Source organism: Sphaeramia orbicularis, chromosome 3, assembly GCF_902148855.1.
Source record: "Sphaeramia orbicularis chromosome 3, fSphaOr1.1, whole genome shotgun sequence".
Classification (NCBI taxonomy): Eukaryota; Metazoa; Chordata; class Actinopteri; order Kurtiformes; family Apogonidae; genus Sphaeramia; species Sphaeramia orbicularis.
In genome coordinates, this window is record NC_043959.1 from 26,431,329 (window position 1) to 26,437,364 (window position 6,036).

At 45.7% G+C, this 6,036-nt stretch overlaps 4 non-coding genes and 4 pseudogenes across 4 annotated transcripts; 4 read left to right on the plus strand and 4 right to left on the minus strand.

Moving 5' to 3' along the window:
- Positions 1-590: 590 nt before the first annotated feature.
- Positions 591-709, minus strand: LOC115417271 (uncharacterized; annotated as a pseudogene).
- A 492-nt stretch (positions 710-1,201) lies between these two features.
- Positions 1,202-1,320, plus strand: LOC115417352 (5S ribosomal RNA). The gene has a single exon (XR_003935149.1). It is a non-coding gene; the product is annotated as a 5S ribosomal RNA (ribosomal RNA).
- Positions 1,321-2,013: 693 nt separating this feature from the next.
- LOC115417340 (5S ribosomal RNA) lies at positions 2,014-2,132 on the minus strand. Its single transcript, XR_003935138.1, has one exon. It is a non-coding gene; the product is annotated as a 5S ribosomal RNA (ribosomal RNA).
- A 497-nt stretch (positions 2,133-2,629) lies between these two features.
- LOC115417300 (uncharacterized) lies at positions 2,630-2,748 on the plus strand (annotated as a pseudogene).
- Positions 2,749-3,535: 787 nt separating this feature from the next.
- LOC115417272 (uncharacterized) lies at positions 3,536-3,654 on the minus strand (annotated as a pseudogene).
- Positions 3,655-4,146: 492 nt separating this feature from the next.
- Positions 4,147-4,265, plus strand: LOC115417353 (5S ribosomal RNA). Its single transcript, XR_003935150.1, has one exon. It is a non-coding gene; the product is annotated as a 5S ribosomal RNA (ribosomal RNA).
- Positions 4,266-4,958: 693 nt separating this feature from the next.
- Positions 4,959-5,077, minus strand: LOC115417341 (5S ribosomal RNA). The gene has a single exon (XR_003935139.1). It is a non-coding gene; the product is annotated as a 5S ribosomal RNA (ribosomal RNA).
- A 497-nt stretch (positions 5,078-5,574) lies between these two features.
- Positions 5,575-5,693, plus strand: LOC115417291 (uncharacterized; annotated as a pseudogene).
- The last annotated feature ends 343 nt before the right edge of the window (positions 5,694-6,036 follow it).

The window sequence follows — 6,036 nt, forward strand, 5'->3', positions numbered from 1 at the left end:
ACAGACAGACTTCCATACATAAAACGAATACACAAAAAGCACACAGACAAGTCAAACCTTCCAAAGTCAACTCTGCAAAAAGTGCTCAAGAAATGTAGACAAAAGTGCGTCAGGATTCATGAATTCATTCCTGAAAAACGAAAGCTATGATGGCGACGGACGCTAAAACCTGGGAGTCTTTGTGAAGAGGAGACAATTGTAACTTTTCACCTTTATTGATCTTTGTAAAGACAATTTCTTCATGGGCACATTTTTTTGCTGACACTCTCTAAACCTCTCCTTTTTTGGATTCATTCAGTGTGGACAAAGGAAACATACTGGCGTTTTGAAAGGGCTTAACAGAAACAGTAAAAACCTTTGCGGGCGTCGGGTGGGGGTTTATCTTGACATTTTGGCCGGAAAGGGGGCAAACGGCTGAAGCGACAGCAGCACCACCCTCTCCTTCTCGTGTCTTTCCTTTCCACGCATCCAGACTTTTGGTCTCTGTCTCCATGGCACTCTCTGAGTTTTGGAGGGAATAAATGTATCTTTTCCTCTCGTCGATGGGTGAAGCAGCTGCACCCTGTGCTGGACACAAAGAAGAGGGTAAAATCTTACAGCACCCGGTATTCCCAGGCAGTCTCCCATCCAAGTACTGACCAGGCCTGACCGTGGTTTGCTTCCGAGATCAGACGAGATCGGGCGTTTTCAGGGTGGTATGGCCGTAAGCCAGTGCAACTTTCATATTTACCCTCTTTATAGATTCAATCACTCTGACGAGCAGGTTTCCCCCTGTGTTTTCCCATATGTGAAATCTAAATCACTCAGTATTAAAGTGGCAAAGGACAAAGTGATCTGAATAATGTCTAAAAGAGTCGAGATGAACATACCAGCCTGGAAGGAATTCACCAAAAGTGTGGAACCAAGCTGGAAATAGCAGTTTGTGCGTATATTCAGTGTCTGAAGGAGGGGGACCATGGCGGCTGGACGCTTACGGCGAAAGCAAAGTTTTAGTAGGTAACCCTAAGATGTGTTTTGACACCATCGTTTTGTTATCCTCCTGTAATGACTTCTATCTCTGTAATGTTGCAAACCTCTGTGTTTGGTGCAGTCAGCGTATCGGGTGTCAGACCTTAAAGTCTTTGAGATTCCTTTGGAACCTCTTCCGCTCACATGCGGCGGCACTGAATCTATAAAAAGGGAGAGAAGGACAGACACGCTGGCTTACGGCCATACCACCCTGAACACTCCCGCTCTCGTTTGATCTCGGCAGTAAACCAGGGTCGGGCCTGGTCAGTACTTGGATTGGAGACATCCTGGGAATACCAGGTGCTGTAAGCTTTGACACTTTTCTGTGCAACCAGCAGAGGCTGCTGCTGCTGCTTCTTCACCAACCAACAGTTGATCAACAAGAGAAAAATACAAATGAAGTCATTCCTGAAAAATGAAAGCTATGATGGCGACTGACGCTAAAACCTGGTAGTCTTTGTGAAGAGGAGAATATTGTAAATTTTTAGCTTTATTTATCTTTGTAAAGACAATTTCTTTATGGGGACATTTTTTTGCTGACACTTTCTAAACCTCTCCTTTTTTGGATTCATTCAGTGTGGACAAAGGAAACGTATTGGCGTTTTGAAAGGGCTGAACAGAAAGAGTAAAAACCTTTGCGGGCTTCGGGTGGGGGTTTGTCTTGACTGTTTTTGGCCGGAAAGGTGGCAAACGGCTGAAGCAACAGCAGCACCACCCTCTCCTTCTCGTGTCTTTCCTTTCCACGCATCCAGACTTTTGGTCACTGTCTCCATGGCACTCTCTGAGTTCCTCTCGTCGATGGGTGAAGCAGCACCACCCTGTGCTGGGCACAAAGATGAGGGTAAAAGCTTACAGCACCCGGTATTCCCAGGCGGTCTCCCATCCAGACTTTTTGTCCCTGTCTCCATGGCACTCTCTGAGTTTTGGAGGGAATAAATGTATCTTTTCCTCTCGTCGATGGGTGAAGCAGCTGCACCCTGTGCTGGGCACAAAGAAGAGGGTAAAGGCTTACAGCACCTGGTATTCCCAGGCGGACTCCCATCCAAGTACTGACCAGGCCCGACCGTGGTTTGCTTCCGAGATCAGACGAGATCGGGCGTTTTTAGGGTGGTATGGCCGTAAGCAAGTGCAACTGTCATATTCACCCTCTTTATAGATTTAATCACACTGAAGAGCAGGTTTCCTCCTATGTTTTCCCATATGTGCAATCTAAATCACTCGATATTTAAAGTGGCAAAGGACAAACAAAGTGATCTAAATAATGTCTTAAAGAGTCAAGATGAACATACCAGCCTGGAAGGAATTCACCAAAAGCGTGGAACCAAGCTGGAAATAGCAGTTTGTGCGTATATTCAGTGTCTGAAGGAGGGGGACCATGGCGGCTGGACGCTTACGGCGAAAGCAAAGTTTTAGTAGGTAACCCTAAGATGTGTTTTGACACCATCGTTTTGTTATCCTCCTGTAATGACTTCTATCTCTGTAATGTTGCAAACCTCTGTGTTTGGTGCAGCCAGCGTATCGGGTGTCAGACCTTAAAGTTTTTGAGATTCCTTTGGAACCTCTTCCACTCACATGCAGCGGCACTTAATCTATAAAAAGGGAGAGAAGGACAGACACACTGGCTTACGGCCATACCACCCTGAACACGCCTGCTCTCGTCTGACCTCGGCAGCCAACCAGGGTCGGGCCTGGTCTGTATTTGGATTGGAGATATCCTGGGAATACCAGGTGCTGTAAGCTTTGACACTTTTCTGTGTGACCAGCAGAGCCTGCTGCTGCTTGACCAACCAACAGTTTATCAACAAGAGAAAAATACAAATTTTATTTATTTAGTCATTTTATTTTACCTTTATTGAACCTGGACAACCTCACTGAGATTAAGAATGTCTTTTTCAAGAGCGTCCTGGCCAAGACGGGCAGCAGTACATTGAATAGTTACAGACAGACTTCCATACATAAAACGAATACACAAAAAGCACACAGACAAGTCAAACCTTCCAAAGTCAACTCTGCAAAAAGTGCTCAAGAAATGTAGACAAAAGTGCGTCAGGATTCATGAATTCATTCCTGAAAAACGAAAGCTATGATGGCGACGGACGCTAAAACCTGGGAGTCTTTGTGAAGAGGAGACAATTGTAACTTTTCACCTTTATTGATCTTTGTAAAGACAATTTCTTCATGGGCACATTTTTTTGCTGACACTCTCTAAACCTCTCCTTTTTTGGATTCATTCAGTGTGGACAAAGGAAACATACTGGCGTTTTGAAAGGGCTTAACAGAAACAGTAAAAACCTTTGCGGGCGTCGGGTGGGGGTTTATCTTGACATTTTGGCCGGAAAGGGGGCAAACGGCTGAAGCGACAGCAGCACCACCCTCTCCTTCTCGTGTCTTTCCTTTCCACGCATCCAGACTTTTGGTCTCTGTCTCCATGGCACTCTCTGAGTTTTGGAGGGAATAAATGTATCTTTTCCTCTCGTCGATGGGTGAAGCAGCTGCACCCTGTGCTGGACACAAAGAAGAGGGTAAAATCTTACAGCACCCGGTATTCCCAGGCAGTCTCCCATCCAAGTACTGACCAGGCCTGACCGTGGTTTGCTTCCGAGATCAGACGAGATCGGGCGTTTTCAGGGTGGTATGGCCGTAAGCCAGTGCAACTTTCATATTTACCCTCTTTATAGATTCAATCACTCTGACGAGCAGGTTTCCCCCTGTGTTTTCCCATATGTGAAATCTAAATCACTCAGTATTAAAGTGGCAAAGGACAAAGTGATCTGAATAATGTCTAAAAGAGTCGAGATGAACATACCAGCCTGGAAGGAATTCACCAAAAGTGTGGAACCAAGCTGGAAATAGCAGTTTGTGCGTATATTCAGTGTCTGAAGGAGGGGGACCATGGCGGCTGGACGCTTACGGCGAAAGCAAAGTTTTAGTAGGTAACCCTAAGATGTGTTTTGACACCATCGTTTTGTTATCCTCCTGTAATGACTTCTATCTCTGTAATGTTGCAAACCTCTGTGTTTGGTGCAGTCAGCGTATCGGGTGTCAGACCTTAAAGTCTTTGAGATTCCTTTGGAACCTCTTCCGCTCACATGCGGCGGCACTGAATCTATAAAAAGGGAGAGAAGGACAGACACGCTGGCTTACGGCCATACCACCCTGAACACTCCCGCTCTCGTTTGATCTCGGCAGTAAACCAGGGTCGGGCCTGGTCAGTACTTGGATTGGAGACATCCTGGGAATACCAGGTGCTGTAAGCTTTGACACTTTTCTGTGCAACCAGCAGAGGCTGCTGCTGCTGCTTCTTCACCAACCAACAGTTGATCAACAAGAGAAAAATACAAATGAAGTCATTCCTGAAAAATGAAAGCTATGATGGCGACTGACGCTAAAACCTGGTAGTCTTTGTGAAGAGGAGAATATTGTAAATTTTTAGCTTTATTTATCTTTGTAAAGACAATTTCTTTATGGGGACATTTTTTTGCTGACACTTTCTAAACCTCTCCTTTTTTGGATTCATTCAGTGTGGACAAAGGAAACGTATTGGCGTTTTGAAAGGGCTGAACAGAAAGAGTAAAAACCTTTGCGGGCTTCGGGTGGGGGTTTGTCTTGACTGTTTTTGGCCGGAAAGGTGGCAAACGGCTGAAGCAACAGCAGCACCACCCTCTCCTTCTCGTGTCTTTCCTTTCCACGCATCCAGACTTTTGGTCACTGTCTCCATGGCACTCTCTGAGTTCCTCTCGTCGATGGGTGAAGCAGCACCACCCTGTGCTGGGCACAAAGATGAGGGTAAAAGCTTACAGCACCCGGTATTCCCAGGCGGTCTCCCATCCAGACTTTTTGTCCCTGTCTCCATGGCACTCTCTGAGTTTTGGAGGGAATAAATGTATCTTTTCCTCTCGTCGATGGGTGAAGCAGCTGCACCCTGTGCTGGGCACAAAGAAGAGGGTAAAGGCTTACAGCACCTGGTATTCCCAGGCGGACTCCCATCCAAGTACTGACCAGGCCCGACCGTGGTTTGCTTCCGAGATCAGACGAGATCGGGCGTTTTTAGGGTGGTATGGCCGTAAGCAAGTGCAACTGTCATATTCACCCTCTTTATAGATTTAATCACACTGAAGAGCAGGTTTCCTCCTATGTTTTCCCATATGTGCAATCTAAATCACTCGATATTTAAAGTGGCAAAGGACAAACAAAGTGATCTAAATAATGTCTTAAAGAGTCAAGATGAACATACCAGCCTGGAAGGAATTCACCAAAAGCGTGGAACCAAGCTGGAAATAGCAGTTTGTGCGTATATTCAGTGTCTGAAGGAGGGGGACCATGGCGGCTGGACGCTTACGGCGAAAGCAAAGTTTTAGTAGGTAACCCTAAGATGTGTTTTGACACCATCGTTTTGTTATCCTCCTGTAATGACTTCTATCTCTGTAATGTTGCAAACCTCTGTGTTTGGTGCAGCCAGCGTATCGGGTGTCAGACCTTAAAGTTTTTGAGATTCCTTTGGAACCTCTTCCACTCACATGCAGCGGCACTTAATCTATAAAAAGGGAGAGAAGGACAGACACACTGGCTTACGGCCATACCACCCTGAACACGCCTGCTCTCGTCTGACCTCGGCAGCCAACCAGGGTCGGGCCTGGTCTGTACTTGGATTGGAGATATCCTGGGAATACCAGGTGCTGTAAGCTTTGACACTTTTCTGTGTGACCAGCAGAGCCTGCTGCTGCTTGACCAACCAACAGTTTATCAACAAGAGAAAAATACAAATTTTATTTATTTAGTCATTTTATTTTACCTTTATTGAACCTGGACAACCTCACTGAGATTAAGAATGTCTTTTTCAAGAGCGTCCTGGCCAAGACGGGCAGCAGTACATTGAATAGTTACAGACAGACTTCCATACATAAAACGAATACACAAAAAGCACACAGACAAGTCAAACCTTCCAAAGTCAACTCTGCAAAAAGTGCTCAAGAAATGTAGACAAAAGTGCGTCAGGATTCATGAATTCATTCCTGAAAAACGAAAGCT